Source organism: Mus caroli, unplaced genomic scaffold (assembly GCF_978045245.1).
Source record: "Mus caroli unplaced genomic scaffold, Mus_caroli_1 scaffold_8, whole genome shotgun sequence".
Classification (NCBI taxonomy): domain Eukaryota; kingdom Metazoa; phylum Chordata; class Mammalia; order Rodentia; family Muridae; genus Mus; species Mus caroli.
This window is the reverse complement of record NW_028227263.1, coordinates 135770956-135791748: the sequence shown is the minus strand read 5'-3', so window position 1 is coordinate 135791748 and position 20793 is coordinate 135770956. Positions and strand designations below refer to the sequence as shown.

Sequence of the window (20793 nt, the reverse complement as noted above, 5' to 3'; positions counted from 1 at the left end):
TTGCAAAGGTTTGCAGCCTGGATTGGAGGAAGGAGACTTTATTCAAGGTAGTTACTGAGAGACTGAAACAAAGAAGTCTTGAAGATCAGGAATTTTAGACTGGTCCTGACCACTTAAAAAGACTATATCTCAAAAGTTTGGAAGTTTGGCATGGTACATCTTTTTTTTGTTGTTGTTGTCCTGGATTTGTTTTCTTTATTTACATTTCAAATGCTATCCCATTTCCCAGTTTCCCCCTCTCCTACTGCTTCTATGAAGCTCCTTTCAGCAAACATTTCATGGCATCCACAATAGTGTCACTGTTTGATGACTGTATATGGAATGAATCCCTAGGAGGGACAGTGTAGGAAGCCATTCCAGGCTGTAAACAAGCCCATGTTTGGTGGGTGGCCCGCCCTTAATCCCTGATTGCCTGAGCAAGCCTGCCTGGTGAGGTGATGTGACCTGTGGTGATTGGTGGGGGCGTGGTTGTGGCTGGAGTGAAAAACACTTGTAACCAGAGAGGCTGGGGGATTTGAAGAAAGAAGCTGCCTGAATAAAACTGCTTTAAGAAGAACCAGTGGTTGTGTCTTTCTTGCTGGTCGAGTGGGACGTGACAGGACAGTCTCTAGAAGAACTTTGCTTCATTCTCTGCTCTTCTCTTTGTCTCCATATTTGTTCTTGTGAGTATTTTGTTCCACTTTCTAAGAAGGACGGACGTACCCACACTTTGGTCTTCCTTCTTCATGAGCTTCATGTGATCTGTGAATTATATCTTGGGTATTCAGAGCTTTTGTGCTAATATTCAGTTATCAGTATGTGCATACCATGTATGTTCTTTAGTGATTGGATTGCCTCACTGTAGTGGCTATTCCTGGTTGTCAACTTGACTATATTTGGAATGAACTACAATCCAGATTGGAAGGCTCACCAGTGATCCTTATCTGGAGGCTTGGAGATAGAAGTTTCTGATCTGGATCTTGGTATGGAGATCTTGAAGTGTAGTGGCTATGGATTCCAGAAGATTAAATCTCCGAGTTCAAGGTCATCTGGGATTAACGGTGTGGTGGAACACACCTTTAATCTAGGCTACACCTTCTGCTGGAGACAATACTAGGACATTGGAAGAAGGGAGTCTCACTCTTGCTCCCTTACCTGCTTGCCGTGTGGGACAGAGTAACTGCTAGATCCTTGGACTTCCGTTCACAGCTACTACTGAACCATTGTTGGAAATTGGATTGCAGACTGTAAGTCATCAATAAATTCCTTTACTATATAGAGACTATCCATAAGTTCTGTGACTCTAGAGAACCTTAACTAATACTCACTCAGGATGATAGTTTCTAGTTTACCTAAGAATTTCATGAATTCATCATTTATAATAGCTGAATAGTACTCCAACTTGTAAATGTACATTTTCTGTATCCATTTTTCTGTTGAGGGACAAATGGATTCTTTCCAGCTTCTTGATATTATAAATAAGACTGCTATGAAAATAGTGGTGCATATGTCCTTGTTATATGTTAGATAACCTTTGGAGTATGTGACCAAAAGTGGTATAGCTGAGTTTTCAGATAACACTGTGCTCAGTTTTCTGACAACCTGCCAGACTGATTTCCAGACTGATTTCCAGAGTGGTTGTACCAGCTTGCAATCCCACCAACAATGGAGGTGTGGACCTTTTTTTCTCCACATCCTAGCCAGACTCTGCTGTCACCTGATGTTTTTTTCTTAGCCATTCTGACAGGTGTGAGGTGGAATCTCATGGTTGTTTTGATTTGCATTTCCCTGATGACTAAGGATTTTGAACATTTCTCTAGATGCTCCTCTGCCATTTGATATTCCTCAGTTGAAAATTCATTGTTTAGCTCTGTACCCCATTTTTAAACAGGGTTATTTGATTCCTTGGAGTCTAACTTCTTGGGTTCTTTTTATATATTGGATATTAGCCCTCTATTTGATGTCAGATTGGTAAAGATCTTTTCCCAATCTGTTGGTTGCCGTTTTGTGCTATTGACAGTATCTTTTGCCTTACAGAAGCTGTGCAATTTTATGAGGTCCCATTTATTGATTCTTGATCTTTAAGCATAAGCTATTGGTGTTCTGTTTAGGAAATTTTTCCATGTGCCCATGTATTTTAGGCTCTTCCCCACTTTCTCCTCTAAGTTTCAGTCTATCTGGTTTTATATGGAGGTCCTTGATCCACTTGGACTTGAGCTTTGTACAAGGAGATAAGAATGGGTTAATTTTCACGATGCAGACCACCAGTTGAGCCTGCACCATGTGTTAAAAATGCTGTCTTTTTTTTTTAAACACTGGATGGTTTTAGCTCCTATGTCCAATATAAAGTGACCATAGGTGTCTGGGTTCATTTCTGGGTCTTCAATTCTATTCCTTTGATCTTCCTGCCTGTCTTGGGAAGTTACTTTCTGTATGCTATTGTGAGGTTGCTCAAACCTCTGAATGTACTTAATGATGGAAATAGAACCATGAAGTTTCATTTAAAAAAAAAAATGAAGTGTTGTGGACAACGTAAGGCTAGCCAGAACCATGAAAAGTGAATGCCCATACAAACAAACATAATGCAAGATGTCCATAATACATTGATATTTGCTAATCAGGTTGTAGAAAAAAGAGAACTTTAATAATGACCACAATGCTTAAACATATTAACTTCTAATGTCTATCTCATCAAAAACTAAAACACAAATAATGAGAAATATATAATACCACTCAGAACATGAAGTGGAAATTTCTCATATTGTCATGTGATATAGATTCACGTGATATTTTGCTGAGCAAGACTCAATGAACAATCAGGCAAGCCTGGAAAATTTCCAGGAAATGTGTGACTGTATGAAAAGACCAAGTAAAAAATAATATAGAGAATGGAAAAAACTGAAATCACAGGAAAGAAAAATATTTTTTAAGAAAATCATAGATTTTTTTCCTAACCTAAAAAGAAGGATACAGAACACCAAATAGAATGAACATAAAAAGAAAGTCTCCTCGGCACATAATGTTCAAAACACTAAACATACAGAACTAGGAAAGTATATTAAAAGATTCTAGGGGAAACAACCACTTAGTATAGAAAAGCAGATCTTCCTTATTTAATTATACCTGACTTCTCAAGGGAGAATGTAAAAACCAGAAGTGCCTTTTTAGATGTGCTTCAGATTCTAAGAGACCCAAAATACCCTGTACAACTAAAATTTAATCTGAATTAATGGACAAAATAAGACATCCCATAAGAAAGCCAAATTTAAACTATATCTATCTACAAAACCAGCTCTACAGGAGGTTCTAGAAGGAAAAGTCCAACCTAAAGTGGTTAAACACATCCAAGAAAATATAGGGAATAAATAGTCCCAGCTAACAAATGAAAAAAGGGAAAAGGGGAAACACACACACACACACACACACACACAAAGTAAATCACACCCACAGGAATCAACCAAATTGTTTATTGATATATCTCCAACTCAACGTTCTAAATTTCTCAATCAAAAGACATAGTCCAAAAGCTCAGAATACTGGAGATACAATTCACAGACCACATCAAGCTCAAGAAGTATAAATTCTTTGGTCCTTCTTAGAAGGAGGAACAAAATACAGGTGGAAATATGGAGACAAAGTGCGGAGCAGTGACTGAAGAAAAGGCTATCCAGAGGCTGCCCTACCTGGGGATCTATCACATATACAGTCACCAAACCTAGACACTATTGTACATGCCAAGAAGTTTTTGCTGACAGGAGCCTGATATAACTGTCTCTTGAGAGGCTCTGCCAGAGCCTGACAAATACAAAGGGGGATGTTCACAGCCAACCATTGGACTGAGCATGGGGTTCCCAATGGAGGAGATAGAGGAAAGACTTAAGGAGCTGAAGGTATTTGCAGCACAATAGGAGGAACAACAATATCAACCAACCAGACCCCTTAGAGCCCTCAGTGACTAATCCACCAACCAAAGAGTACACATGGGACACCAATGGCTCCAGCTGCATATGTAGCAGAGGATGGCCTTGTCTGGCATCAATGAGAAGAAAGGCTCTAAGTCCTATGAAGGTTTGATGCCCCAGTGTAGGGGAATGCCATAGCAAGGAGGTAGGAGTGGGTGGGTGGGGGAACACCCTCATAGAAGCAGGAGATGGGGGATGTGGTACATGGTTTAAGAAGGGGGAGTGGGACAGGGTATAACATTTGAAATGTAACTAAAGAAAAATTTTAAAAAAATGACACAGACTGACAGGTGGATGAAAGAACAGAATCCATCATTCACTTGCATATATAAAATACACCTCAACATCAAAGGTAGTCATTATGTAAGGTTATTATGATTCTGAAATTATTCTAAAAGAACCCAAGAAGCAAACTGATGCAGACATTTTAATATCTAACAAAGTAGAGTTACACTTAACTAATCATAAGAGATAGGGAAGGATCCTTGATACTCCACAAAGGAAAAATGAACCTAGAGAACATTGCAATTCTTAATATCTATAACCCCAAAACAAAGGTACCCTAGTTCACAAAAGAAAGACTTACAGCTTAAGTCATATATTGAGCAACACAAACTGACAGTGTAGTACTTCAGTACCACACTCTCACTAATGGAAGTGTAACCTTGACAAAATCTAAACAGAGAAATGCTGGAGGTAACTGACATCATAAAACAAAGGATTTGGTGGCTGATTATGAGATGGATCCCCAGGTGGCATAGTCTCTGGATGGTCCATCCTTTCATCTTAGCTCCAAACATTGTCTCTGTAACTCCTTCCATGGATATTTTGTTCCCTAGTCTAAGGAGGAATGAAGTATCCACACTTTGGTCTTCTTCTTGATTTTCTTGTGTTTTGCAAATTGTATCTTGTGTATTCTAAGTTTCTGGGCTAATATCCACTTATCAGTGAGTGCATATCAAGTGAGTACTTTTGTGATTGGGTTACCTCACTAAGGATGATATCCTCCAGATAAATCTATTTGCCCAAGAATTTCATAAATTCATTGTTTTTAATAGTTGAGTAGTACTCCATTGTGCAAATGTACCTACCTCACCCAGGGACCCATCCCACAACCTGCCACCAAATCTGACACTATTGCATATGCCAGCAAAATTTTGCTGTAAGGACCCTGAAATAGCTGTCTCTTGTAAGACTATGCCAGTGCCTGGCAAATACAAAAGTGGATGCTCACAGTCATCTATAGAATGGAACACAGGGCCCCCAGTGGAGGAGCTAGAGAAAGTACCCAAAGAGCTGAAGGGGTCTGCATCCCTATAGGTGGAACAACAATATGAACTAACCAGTACCCCCAGAGCTCGTGTCTCTAGCTGCATATGTAGAAGAAGACGGCCTAGTCAGCCATCATTGGGAAGAGAAGCCCCTAGGTCTTGCAAACTTTATATGCCCCAGTACAGGGGAATGCCAGGGCCCAGAAGTGGGTGGGTAGGTAGGGGAGCAGAGCTGGGGGAGGGTATAGGGAACTTTTGGGATAGCATTTGAAATGTAAATAAAGAAAATATCAAAAACAAACAAACAAACAAACAAACAACAACAAAGAAACCTAACAGATATTTATAGAGAATTTCACCCAATCACAAATGAATATGCCTTTTTCTTCTAAGCACCTGTAGTAGTACAGAGATTTAGTATTAAACACTGCGTGATATTGGTAAAAAACAGTAAATTGACTAATGGAATGAAATAGAAGTCCAAGACATTGATCCACACACCCATGGACACTTAATTTTTCTTATAAAAAATGGACAAACAAACTAGAAATACATACTGGTAAAAAGCAACACATTTAATAAATTGTATTGGTCAAACTAAATGCCTGAATATAGAGAAATGAAAATAATCACACACATCACTGAGTTCACAACTCAACCTAATACCTATACAGAACCTCAACATAAAGCCAGGTACAATGCTACTAATAAAATAGAAAGAGGGGAATAGCCTAGAATGCATTGACACGGGGAAAAATTTTCTGAACAAAACAGTTATCACAGGCACTAAGATCAACAATTAAGAAATAGGACCTCATGAAGCTGAAAAGAATAGATAAAGGAAATGTAGTACATTTGTAAAATGGAGTGCTATTCAACCATTTAAAAAAGTGACATCCCTCAAGATGTGATGGGGCAATGGTAACACAGAACTTGTGGATTAGTGAACAATGTTTGGTTTAATTTGAGGCCTATGCTATGAGAGGGAGCTCATGGACAAAAGTTCCTGCATGGCCAGCAACTGTAGACAGGATTGCCGAGAGATGTAGATTAGACTCAAACATAACAGGCAAAACACTGATATTCTGCTATACTCATAGATTAGTTCCTTTCCAAGTAGTTATTGAGAGGCTTACTCCTACAGCAGATGGGAAGATTAAAAAAAAATGTTATCATGAAAGTAACAAGTAAATGGATAGGAATAAAGACCATCATTCTGAGTGGGGTAACACAGACAAAATGACAAATATGGTATGTATTCCATTGTATGTGGATATTAGCTGCTAAGTCAATGATTAATGAGCTATCATCAGATGAAGCACAAAAAATTTGGTAAAAAGTAAGAGACTGGAGAGTACAGATTGATCTAGTTAGGAAAGAGAAATGGAATGGATAGTTTTTAATTGTTGGGGTACTGGAATGGGACGATCACATAGAGAAGTGGAGACAGCAACATAAGGGCCATTTGAGGGGTAGTGTAGACACCTATTACAGTAGAAGCTTCTGAAAATATATACATATACAAAGTAATCTAAAGGAAATCATCAAATAACGGGAGAGACAGAACCCCATTCGATCATCCTTTGTCACCAAATGAAGTTTCTTGTCCCAGGATGAGGTTACACATAATTCAGTCGCTGTCCAGAGCTGTCCCAAGGAAATTCCAAACAACCCAGGCTATTATCAGGACTATAGCTTGCTCTCCACAAACTGACCTCAGGGCCCATTTCAGAAAACACCTATGCAACTCAATAATCATGGAAAAGCCAAGCTAGTGGCTACATAGAGCTTCACTCTCTGTTTGACTGTCTTTGGTACAGGAAGTCAATCTGCATGCTACCAAAAGAAAAATGTAAACACCAAGTCAACCACAAATCCTCCAATGCCCTGCCTGCAAGACAGGCTAGTGCAATGGTGTCACAAAGGTGATAGGAGTAAATAATATCTTTATTTGACCTAAGGCACACTCCACAGGAAGGAACACATAACCAATGATGCCTGGGTGGCCAGCTACTTGAGGCTAAATAGCCCTGGGACCCAGCCTACAGCAAAATAAAACTAATCCAAAAGAAAAAGTAGCAATAAAATAATTCTGAATGACAATTTACTGTACTCACAGATCAATGCCTTGCTCACCCATTCTCAGAGAAAACTCCTTCTGCAGCAGATGGGAACAAACACAGAAACTCCCAGCCAGGCAATATGCCTTGAGTAAAAGACCTTGAAACACTCAGGCCTAAATAAGTTATCTCTATTAAATCCTTCCCCTGAGAGTTCAGGGAACCCTGTGGAAGTGGAGGCATTAAAGAATGTAGTAGTCAGCAGTAGTTGAAGAACACTAAGGAAACAAAAGCCCTATTAATCAACAGGTGCAAAGATCATATGAATTCAGAGACTGAAGCAGCAAGCACAGGGCCCACACAGGTTTGCTCCAGGTCTTCTGCGAATATATTATGGCTTCCAGTTTAGTATTTATATGGGATTCTTGACTATGTGAATGAATGTGTCTTTGATTCTTGTGCCTTCTCTTGGACTCTTTTTCCTCTCCTTGTTTATATTGTTCAACTCTGATATGATAGGTTTTGCTTTTATCTTAATCTTGTTATATTTTATTTGGTCTTACTGTATTAATATCCCTTAGAAGCCTATTTTGTTTTTCTTCTCTTTTTTGATTAGATATTTTCTTTATTTACATTTCAAAAGTCGTCCCGTTTCCTGGTTTCCCCTCTGAAAAACCCCTATTCCCCACCTCCCCCTATTTTGTTTTTCTAATGAGAGACAGAGTCTATCTAGAAAGGAAGGGTAGTTGAGCGAGACTTGGGGGGAGTAAAAAGTGGGGAAACCATAGTCACAGTATGTTATATGAGGAAAAAAACTTTTAAATAAAAGGAATAAAAAGAACATTTAAATGCAGTGATTAAAAAAAAAAAGGAGTCAGTCTATTTGGAGTTCTGTAGGCTTCTTGTATGTTCATGGGCATCTCTTTCTTTAGGTTTGGGAAGTTTTCTTCTATAATTTTGTTGAAGATATTTGCCGGTCCTTTGAGGTGAAAATCTTCATTCTCATCTACTCCTATTATCCCTAAGTTTGGTCTTCTCATTGTGTCCTGGATTTCCTGGATATTTTGAGTTAGGATCTTTTTGCATTTTCCATTTTCTTTGATTGTTGTGCCGATGTTCTCTATGGAATCTTCTGCACCTGAGATTCTCTTTTCCATCTCTTGTATTCTGCTGCTGCTGCTCGAATCTACGGTTCCAGATTTCTTTCCTAGGGTTTCTATCTCCAGCATTGCCTCACTTTGGGTTTTCTTTATTGTGTCTACTTCCCTTTTTAGGTCTTGGATGGTTTTATTCAATTCCATCACCTGTTTGGTCGTGTTTTCCTGCAATTCTTTAAGGGGTTTTTGTGCTTCCTCTTTAAGGTCTTCTACCTGTTTAGCTGTGTTCTCCTGTATTTCTCTTGTGAGTCTATGCCGGGGCCTAGCAAACACAGAAGTGGATGCTTACAGTCAGCTATTGGATGGATCACAGGGCCCCAGTGGAGGAGCTAGAGAAAGTACCCAAGGAGCTAAAGGGATCTGCAACCCTATAGGTGGAACAAAATTATGAACTAACCAGTACCCCGAAGCTCTTGACTCTAGCTGCATATGTATCAAAAGATGGCCTAGTCGGCCATCAATGGAAAGAGAGGCCCATTGGACTTGCAAACTTTATATGCCCCAGTACAAGGGAAAGCCAGGGCCAAAAAGTGGGAGTGGGTGGGTAGGTGATTTGGGGGGAGGGTATAGGGGACTTTTGGGATAGCATTGGAAATGTAAATGAGGAAAATACCTAATAAAAAATATTTTTAAAAAAGTACATAAGATAGTTGTGAGAGACTGGTGCCCGCCTACACATCTGTGTTCAGGTTTGGTTTGTTGTTAGGTATTGCAATGCTAAACACTGGCCCTGGTTGCCTCAAGGGCAAGAAGATCCTCATGTACACCAAGTGATGCTATGTAACTGTGTTTCCCAAGTTGTCTTTGATTGGTCAATAAAGATGCCTACAGCCAAAAAAAAAAAAAAAAAAAAAAAAAGGAGCATGTGGCAGGAAGGACACTGTTGGGAGGATAGTGGACAAAAGGAAGTATCATGGCATATGTGTATGAAATGTCATCAGGAAACCCATTATTCCAATGCTAATTATTATTTTTTTTTTACTATAAATGGACAGAAGAAAGGCTCAGAAGTTTAGAGAACTTGCTGTTCTTGCAAAGTATTAGGATTCAGCACTCAATACCCATCTGTGCCTCCATACAACCGTTTTTAAGGACAGCTCCAGAGGATTCAATGCTGCCTTCTAGTCTTGGTATGCATCCACATTCAAGTGGTCAAACATTCTTCACACACACATACATACACACAAATAATAAAATAAGTATTTTTTCTTGGTTTATATATTTTTCATTATTTTATTTATTTATTTATTTACTTTTTGTACCATTCACTTATGACTTTGGTTTAGTCATATCATGGAAGTAACATAAAAGTCTTCCCACCATCTCTCAGCTAACTCCATAAACAAAAGCTTATATAGTCTAAAGTGGAATCTCACTGCTTGGTACCACTAATGTCTATAGCTGACTGTTTTTCATTTAGAGCTATCCCATGAATTATAGGATGATAAGAGCATTTATAGGGCTCTGCTTTCTAGGTGCTCAGAGCTTCCTCATGTAAAAGCCAACCTTGTCTCTGCAAGTTTCTCAAAGTTCTCATGGAAAAGAAAAATCACCCAGTTTGAGAACCAGTGAGCTTTGTCACTGGGTTACAAAATTAGAGTGATGTTGCCATTATGGAATATGGCATCTTGCCAAAGATTAGAGCTTAGGCTGATTGTAAACTGATGGATTCCTCTCTTTATTCTGCAGGGCAAATAATGTTTCCTTTTTATGTGATAAGCGCCTATTCTTGGAATTGATTCAAAGTTACAATTTGGAGGAATTGTATCTCATATCCACATCCCTCTCCCACAGTGATGTGGAAATGTTGTGTGATATCTTGAACCAGGAAGAGTGTAAGATACGCATACTGCAGTAAGTCTTTGTGTTCACTTACCTCACTGAGTCTCCTCAAATGGGGCATCTTAATTTTGATCCACTTGCTGTGATTAAAAAAAGAAAAAATTCTGACCTAAGCAATAATTGATTTTTTTAATTGGATCCAAAATTTCAGTTTATGGGCCATTGGTGTGGCTAGTGAGAGGAGCAAAACAACCCCCCCCCAAAAAATAACAAAATCAGAAACAAAAACTAGAGGCATAGTCACATCACATGCACAGTCAAGAACAAAGAGCAGTGGATTAATGGACACAAGCTCCTGCTCAACTAATTTCCTCCACTTCTATATAGGTTAGGGTCCTGCTTCCTGAGTAATGTCCACCTACAGTGGACAGGTCTTACCATCTCAGTTGACTTCATGAAAAAATCACCCATAAACTGGGCCACAGAACGTCCCTATCAGAGAAACCCTCATTGAGACTCCCTTTCTAGGTGATATTAGATTTTGTCAAGTTCACATTAATATTATCACAGGACTACAGTTTTTAATTTGTGCACTTGTGTCCTATTTTTCTATTATTCATGTGTAGATTTCCTCACTTTAAAACCTGATCACTAAGGTCAATGAAATGAGTTGGTTAAGGCACTTGTTGCCAACCCTACAACCTGAGTTCTATCTCAGGACCCACATGCAAAAAGGAAAGAACAAAGTTCTACATGTTGTCCTGTTTTGCTACACATCTCTACATAATCTTTTGAATGATGTAGCATTTGTGCTTGGGCACTCACATAGAATGTAAATAAGTAAATAAATGTAATTTATAATAATTTAGAACTGCATTGTTACATGCATTTCTTACTCTACTAGAAATCTAGAGTTCAGTGCTCCTCCTCCCTGTGGTGATTCACAACCATCTGTAACTCTAGATTCACACAATCGTATACCTTCTGACATGTGCAGGCACTAGGTATGCATGTAGTACACAGACACATGCAGGCAAAATACTCACACATGAAATAAAAAAATGAGTAAGTCTAATGTATATTTTTATTAATTTGAACTGATTATGGAATGTGAAATTTAATTTCTAGATGAGAATATACACATTGAAAACCATTGTTTCAGTTCAGATTTCATGGCTTCCTACCTGTCTTAGGACTCAGTACTCTCACTCCTGAGTGTGTCTCTGGATGCATGACTCTATTTGCTGAAAGATGGGTGCTTCCTGAGCCATTTGTGGAAGGTATTCCTACCTGAAAAGCTGAAATTTTTGACTGAAAGTAAGCTTGATGAAACTCCAATGGCTCTAGGTATTAAATCTAGATGACTCTTAGATATTGTTGGTGGCAGGAATTTGATGACAAAAGATGCCATGTGCTTTACGTATAAAATTCAAAGATATATAGGATTGTGATATTAGAGGCAGAGATAGTAATTCCAGGTTGTGGCGGCTAATGACCGAAAATGGGGGAGAGGGCTGGAAATGAGTATGGAGGTCAAAAGTTATTTTTTATTTGACTTTTTAAAATTTACATTTCAAATGTTATCCCCTTTCCCAGTCCCCCCCCCCAGACCCCCTGTCTAATCTCCCCTCCCCTGCTAATACAAGGGTGTTTCTGAATCCACACACCCACACCCACCTCCCTGCCCTCAAATTCCCCATACACTGGGGCATCTAGCCTTCATGGGATCAAATGCCTCGCTTCCCATTCATGTCCAACAAGGTCATCCTTTGTTACATATACAGCTGGAGCCATCGATCCCTTCATGTGTACTCCTTGGTTGGTGTGGTGGTTTAGTCCCTGGGAGCCCTGAGGGGTCTGGTTGGCTGATATTGTTCTTCCTACGGAGTTGCAAAGCCCTTCACCTCCTTCAGTCCTTTCTCTAACTACTCAATTTGGGACCATGCTGGGGATCTTGTGCTCAGTCCAATGATTGGCTGTGAACAACCGCCTCTGTATTTGTCAGGCTCTGGCAGACCCTCTCAAGAGAAGGCTATATCAATCTCCTGTCTGCATGTACTTGTTGGCATCTACAATAGTGTTTGGATTATTTGGTGATTGTATATGGAATGGATCCCCAGGTGGGAAAGTGTTTGAATGGCTGTTCCTTCAGTCTCTGCTCCACACTTTGTCTCCATAATTGTTCCCATGAGTATTTTATTCCCCTTTCTAAGAAGAAATGAAGCACATACACATTGGTCATCTTCTTGTGCTTCATGTGGTCTGTGAACTTTATCTTGGATATTCTGAGCATTTGGGCTAATATCCACTTATCAGTGAGTGATACCATCTGTGTTCTTTTGTGATTGGGTCACCTCACTCAGGATGATAGTTTCTAGGTCCATCCATTTGCCTAAGAATTTCATGAATTCATCCTTTTTTATTAGCTGAGTAGTATTCCATTGGATAAATATACCACATTTTCTGTATCCATTCCTCTGTTGAAGGACATATGGGTACTTTCCATTTTCTGGCTATTGTAATTAAGGCTACTATGAACATACGGGAGCATGTGTCCTTGTTATATGTTAGAGAATCTTTTGGGTATATGCCCAGGAGTTGTATAGCTGAGTCCTCAGGTAATACTATGTCCAGTTTTCTAAGGAACAACCAGACTGATTTCCAGAGTGGTGGTACCAGCTTGCAATCCCACCAGCAATGGAGGAGAGTGCCTCTTTCTCCACATCCTTACCAGGATCTGATGTCAACTGAGATTTTTATCTTAGCCATTCTGTCTGGTGTGAGGTAGAATCTCAGAGTTGTTTTGATTTGCATTTCCCTGATGACTAAGGATATTGAAAATTTCTTTAGGTACTTTGCTGCCATTCGGTAGTCCTCAGTTGAGAATTCTTTAACTCTGTACCCCATTTTTTAAAAGATAGTTTTATTAGGTATTTTCTTCATTTACATTTCAAATGCTATCCCAAAAGTCCCCCATACCCCCCCCACTCCCCTCCCCACCCACTCCCACTTCTTGGCCCTGGCGTTCCCCATGTACTGGTGCATATAAAGTTTGCAATACCAAGGAACCTCTCTTCTCAAAGATGGCCAACTAGGCCATCTTCTGCTACATATGCAGCTTGAGACAAGAGCTCTGGGGGTACTGGTTAGTTCATATTGTTGTTTCAACTATAGGGTTGCAGACCCCTTCAGCTCCTTGGGTACTTTCTCTAGCTCCTCCATTGGGGGCCCTATGTTCCATCCAATAGATGACTGTAATCATCCACTTCTATATTAGCCACCATATGCAGACACTATTGCATATGCCATCTATATTTTGCTGACAGGACCCTGATATAGCTGTCTCTTGTGAGGCTTTGCCAGTGCCTGGCAAATACAAAAGTGGATGCTCACAGTCATTGTTAGATTTCTACTGCAGCATAGAACAACAAGGGATCAAAATAGACACTGGATCCTAATTCCAGTAGACCATATTATTTATTAAAAGACAGTGAGAGACAAATGTTTCCTGTGGGAAAGTATTGCCTGTGTTGGGGAAAGGTGGCTGAGACTCTTAATAGCAGTGATATGAGGGTATTGCTTGAATCCATAAAAGGATAGGTCAGTTGTCCAATCTCTCTTTCCTTGGGCTTAGAATATAGCCAAAGGATGCTTTGAAAGTTCTGAATTCTTTCTTTCCTTGGATTATTATAGCATTTTGTGCTTACATGCTGACAAGAAGATGGTCATCAGTAAGAAACCTGTCTAGACTCTAAGGCAGAAACATCCCAGAAACCAAGTCCTCTCAGAAACCAAATAGACAAAATAAGTAGTTTTAATATCTTTCGATTGATACAGTCCTATTACTGAAGTTTAAAATCACAAACCTAAGAGACATAGACAACCATGGGGGCATGGGAGCACTGCTGGAGAGGAGGCATGAGAGTTACAAACACACATACTGTTCTTTCAGTGGACCCTTTTTTTCTAGCATCCATGTCAGACTACATCACAACTTTTAGCTCTAGGTCTGAGGAGCCAAACATTCTACACAGGCGCCCTCACTCACATGGACAGACCCACCCATATCATTTACAAATGTACATAGTTAAAAGTGAAATCTTTAAAACATGTACTAATGCACACATACACCAACCAGGCTTGCTTTCAAACCCTGTAGTTCCAACTGTGCAGGAGGCTGACACAGGAGGACTTCAAGTTCAACCATCAAAACAACCTTTGTAACAGGGTTGAGAAGGAAAGAACTATCTCTTCAAAGCTGTTGTATTTCCTCTACATGATTACTGCGCTATGTACCCTCACATATCATATATAGCCATTAATAATCATTTGAAATTTTTAATTGTTGCTGACTTAACATTTGTAGTTTTTCTTTTTGTTACTCTCTAGTCATTATAGTATGAGAATTAGTTGATATTTAAAATGTACTGCATAGTATATGAAGATTGGAGGAGGTTGGAACTAGTATATGGGAGAGTAATAACAGGTTTGGACACATGCTGAACTGAATCACTATACATATAACTCTTGAGTGCCTGCAGATTTTTGCATCCACAATGACTCTGACCTCACATGCACACACATTGCTCCTACCCATAAATACCAAGGTATAAATGTACTAAATTGCAAAAGATGGTCAACTAGACTGAAGTCCCTAACATAGGCACATAGAACTATGTCAACAACTTGGTTTTGAAATCTAGAGTGGACTCTCAACTCAGGTAGTCAAAGAATACAATGCCTATGAGATCATTGACCCTAGTTCATACTGAATGTGCCTCTCTTGTAATTTTGTATGCTAACATGGAAGAATATTAAGGTCTTTTAGAAGGCAGGAGAGAAAGACAGATGGTTTAGTGTTTTGGATAGTGCCAAGTGATTTCAATTTTTCATATTATGTATACCTATATATTTAATATTATGATGTTTAATGTTACCTGTCAACTTAGCACAATGGAGAACCATCTGAGAAGTATCAATGAAGGAATGACTAGATCAGATGGGTCCAGGAGAATGTCTGTAAGAGATTGTATTGATTTTGCTAATTAGACTGTGAAGACCCAGGTCACATTAGGCATCACTATTACTCTGGGTTTGGGTCCTGGCTTATTGAAGAATGGAAAAGATAGCCATGTATGTATGAATTCTGTGTGCCCTTGACTTTACATGTAGTATGAAGAGATGTTTGAAGGTTCTCCCGCCTTGACTTCACAAAATGAGGAAGTATAATCTGGAATAATGAGCTAAATTAAAACTTCTCTCCCCAAAATTGATTTTCATAAGGACATTGTCACAAAAAACAGAAATGAGAATAAATCAACTATACATTATTTCAAATATATACATTTTCATGTCATTTATTATACAAGACAACATTGATATCATTGACTATATTGCAATAATCAGGTAATTTAAAAATTATCATTATAGACAGGGACTGAGGCATTGCTAATAGGAATAGATTTAGGTTAGCTTCAGGTAATGTCTTCCAAACAAAAGCATTGTCCACGATTTACTCAGATTCAATGGTAAATCTGATGTGAGTCCAAAGAAATGAAGGGAGATGTGCTGGATAAGCTAAAAATTCCTCCCCTTGCTTGAATATTTTATTACACTTACTCTGTATAAAGTTTTCTGCCCATTCATATACTCTTCTTTCCCCCCTACAGTTTAGCTAACTGTTCCCTCTGTGAGCACTCTTGGGACTACCTTTCTGATGTTCTTAGGCAGAACAAATCCCTGAGACACCTAGACATCAGCTACAATGTACTGAAGGATGAAGGGCTAAAGGTTCTCTGTAGAGCTCTGACTCTCCCAAACTCTGTTCTGCAGTCACTAAGGTAGGTTTCCTTGAGCTTGGCCTTAGAGGCCCTATTTAGGAATCTTTAATGTATACTCCTGAGAATATGCAGAGTAGAGTCACTTACCTCAGGTTTCTGAAGACCCTTCCTTAGGACAGATAGATGTGTGCCTTGACCTCTGTGTCATGGTTTTGGTAAGTGGTGGAAAGCCACTCAGAATATATACATAAGGGACTAAGAGAGAGAGGGGAATTATGACTTGTGCTGAAGGGATGGTTAAGAAGTTTGGATGCATGCTAGAAAATGAATGTATATCAACAGATGGAAAACTAGACCTCAAGTTCTAGATAGAGGGTATATTACTGATTTCTTTCTCTAGTCACTGCGACTGTGATTAGATATCATATAGAAGCAGTTTAAGGGAGGCAGGGTTCATTCAAAGTCACAGTATAGAACTCTGTAATCTCTTCTGTTTGGGAAAAAGGCATGATGGAGTGGCAGCAATGTATATAAATTTTTTCCTCATTATTCTGGATCAGGAAACAGATTGTGGAGCTAAAATCCAGGTCTAGGATATAGTCCTTAAGCCTACACACAGTGGCTCACAACTACCTGTTACATCTCAATATCCCAGAGATCCCTGGGCTTTTAAGAGACTGTCCTCAGAGGGAATACAGTGAGCATACTCTAAATGACTAAGTCACCTCCCATGCACATGCCTTCTTACCCTGGCAAAGAACTCCTTTTTGTTGTAGTTTGGAAGCCTGTCAACTGACTGGTGCCTGTTGTAAGGACCTTGCTTCTACTTTTACGCAATATAAATGCCTGCAGTGGATCAACCTGGTGAAGAACTCCTTGGACTTCAGTGGATTGCTTGTGCTGTGTAAGGCTATGAAAGACCAAACGTCTTCCTTGTATTCCCTAAAGTGAGCTGGCCTCTGTTCTCCTTTATAATATGACTTTTTATGGCTAAAAAAGGGATCAATTGAGATTTGAAATGTGCACCTAATAATATAATAATTTAAGATTGACAGAAATAAGAGTTGGGGAGATGGCTCAGTCCATACAATACTTGCCATATAAAATAAGGACTAGAGTTGGTTTCCCAAAAATTACACGAAAAATCCATGCATGGGCTTTGCAATTGTAATTTCAGTACTAGAAAGGTAAATACAGGAAGATCCTTAATTTACACAGACAAACAGTCTATTCAAATTGGTGAGTTCCAGAACAATAAGAAACCCCATCTCAAAAATCAAGAATGATTCCTGAGGTTGGCCTCTGACCTCTGCCTGTTTACACACCCACACTCAAAATGCAAGTAGTTCAATAATAAGGTGGTTGGTCACAGCAATGATAATCCTGCTACTGCAGAACCAGTAAACACATCTTGTCAAGAAACTCCACCTTTCACTGATGGACTAATTGGTGTTTGGGGAAGGGACACTACAAAATATTCTTTTAAAATTCAAGTTAAAAGAAATACAAGTAATGTTCTCTCGCTGGGCAGAGGAAGGGGGTAGATATTGCAGCATTGTTAGATTAAGTATGAAGCTCCACCTTGCCCTGTGACTGGTGAGTACCCAAATAATGGTGGTACTTCGTACTTTTATAATGATAATACATAAAAAAATGCTTGTAAATATAACATTTTTTTGCAGAGAATCCTAACATAAGATTGTTTTGATCTACAATATAAAAGTATATTCAGTTACTTATGTTTTTCTTCCAACACAGTAGTCATTAATTACATGAGATAACATTTTTAACATTTCAGTATTTTAAGATAAAATGGTCTTTATATTAAGCAATTTGATTTTTGCTCACCTGGAAATTAATGTGAGTTCTCTGAGAACATTTAAGATAGGCTAAGTGAATTAGGGTAGTCGGCTTGTAGATGAAGGTTTATATTATGTATTTTCATATAAATATGTGATTCAGAGTACTTTATATAAGCATAAGATATTTTATAAGTGCAATATACACTAAATAATATTATTTTTTAATTTCTCAGCATTTATCTCTGTAGTTCATTTTCTCCCCTATGGCCTTCAAGTCAACATGTGATTAAAGTAATTTTTATGAAAGTATATGAGTTGAGGTGCACATGTGTGTTGAGATTGTGTACAGGAGACAAGAGGACATGCTCTCATGGTCCTCCATCATCAGATGTCACCACTTCATTATTTTTGATATAGTATCTCTCACTCAAACCTTGGGATGAAGCAATTCTGAAAGATGGATTAGCCATCAAGGGACCTGCCAGTCACTGCTTCATTGGTTCTTGGGAACCACAATCATATGCCAATATTTCCAGCTTCCTCTGTAGGCATTAGGACTTAGTCAGAAGTCCTCATGCTTATGTAGCAAACACTTCACTAAGAGAGCTATCTCTTCAGATCTCCATGGTCAGGGTCACTTTAGGTAGTTATTAAGCCACTTATTTCTAGGAACATGAAACCTTATCACAGTGTCTAACCTTTTAACATTGTAACATGGCACACCCACAGTTCACTCTCATAAACTGTGCAGTCAGTTTACAAAACAAAATCTTATTGTTCAGAGTAAACTTATACTTTCCTGATAGACCTTTTCATAGCTTCAGTCATTTGCATGTGGCCCATGAGCTGCAGGTTGAATACACCTATAAGATGTTGGGTTAAAATGTTTATAACTCTACCTGTCTCTCTTGGAAGGAACATCCAGGCTCACTTCTTTAATATTTACTCTTGAAATTCCCATGCCCCTGGATATGTTGTGTGCCTGTAAGATTTCTTTCTTACTTGGTGTTACCTGAAGGTTTAGGGGGTACCAAGCAGTAGTGAATGCATAACAAAGTAGAAAGAGGTGAGTTTTCTATCATTTTAGGAGCCTTCTAGCTCTGCAATTGATTCCAATTCAGCCATGTTTACTCTGCACCTGGGGTCAAGGTATCAGTTCCTCAGATTTGATCTGCAATTTTAGAGTCATTATTTGGCATGAGAAAATAAAAATGTATAGGTGTCATTATAATGTTGTAGATCTTATGAAACTAGATAAGTGTATTTGTTTCTTCTTGTCCTCTTATCCCACCATGGAAAATCGCAGACAGACATACATATACTACAATTGTCAAGTAAAGTAAATTGCTCAGTCAAGTAAAGTGACTGCAGTAGAACTATGAAGGCCTGAGTTAAGATTTTTACCATCCCTATAAAATAAAGTTGATTGTGGTCTCATGTGTCTGTAACCTTAGGTAGAGGAAGAACAGTGGAGGCAGTAGGCTTCTTGATGCTTACTGGCCATCCAGTCCATTAATGGCAGGTTTATTAAGAGACCTTGACTCTCGTGTGAGGCTATGCCAGTGCCTGGCAAATACAGAAGTGGATGCTCACAGTCATCTATTGGATGGAACACAGAGCCCCCAATGGAGGAGCTAGAGAAAGTACCCAAGGAGCTGAAGGGGTCTGCAACCCTATAGTTGGAACAACAATATGAACTAACCAGTATTCCCAGAGCTCGTGTCTCTAGCTGCATATGTAGCAGAAGATGGCCTAGTTGGCCATCATTGGGAAGAGAGGCTCCTAGGTCTTGCAAACTTTATATGCCCCAGTACAGGGGACTGCCAGGGCCAAGAATTTGGAGTGGGTAGGTGGGGGAGCAAGGAGGGGAGAGGGTATAGGGAATTTTCAGGATAGCATTTGAAATGTAAAGAAAATATATAATAAAATAAAATAGGGAGCCTGACTCACAAAGAATAGTTGCAAACAATTGAAGACACTTCCTCTTGACCTCTGACAGGCATGAGTATGCTTAAACACACACAACACACACAGACACATACATACACAAATTAAGTTTTTCCTTTCACTTTTAAAATTGTATGTGTATGTGTGTCATATATATGCATCTTGGCTTGAAGGCCAGAAGTTGGTATCAGATCCCTTGGAACTGGAATTACAGATAGTTGTAAACTGTAATGTGGGGAATTGAATTTGAATCCTCTGCAAGATTAGCCAATGCTCTTAGCCACTGAGCTCTCTATCCTGTCCCCAGAGCAATTTTTATGGAAGAGTATGGATTTTAAACATCTATCAGCATACCATCTCATAGCATGAATACACCACTCTATGAGAAGAAATATCCCTATCTCCCAAACTTGGTCTTAGAAAAAAATATGGAGGGAAAATGAGAATTTGGAAAGCACAAAAGGAGGGGTGAGGGTCTAGGGAAATGGCTCTTCAGTTAAGAGTACTTGCTGCTCTCACAGAGGACTCAGCTTCGGTTCCCAGCACTCAACATGACTGATTACAATTGCAATAACACTGGTTCCAGGGGAACAGGTGGCTTCTGACTTCCACGAGCACCTGCATACATGTGGTCCACATAAGTTCAAACAGGCAATGGAACATAAAAATAAAAACTTTAAACTGTAAACAAAGAGTGAGTTAATGCTGTTTTTTCTTTACATCTTTCTAGACTGCAAATGACTGACTTTGATGAAGAATCCCAGGCATTTCTACGTTCTGAGATACAAAGAAATAAAATCTTGAGGATCGAAAATGGTGTGTAAGCAGAAGCAGAAATCAAGGGTGGAGATTCTGATGCAAGAACAATGGATGTATTGTGAACTCAAACTACTTCTGAATGAAAGAGAGGAGGATCTTTATTTTGTCCTATTGTGTAAAAATTACAGGTCACTAACACTGCAGAGACAGGATTTCTTTTTGCCACATTCAGATGAGTTTTACAAGATATATGTGGCTTCCTTTTCGCACTACAGTTTCAGACACTCATGCTAA

The 20793-nt window shown here is 39.0% G+C and overlaps 1 pseudogene; it reads left to right on the top strand.

The window, feature by feature from the left end:
* Positions 1-20564, top strand: part of LOC147003659 (NACHT, LRR and PYD domains-containing protein 4B-like) — a 217786-nt pseudogene extending 197222 nt beyond the window's left edge.
* Positions 20565-20793: the final 229 nt, after the last annotated feature.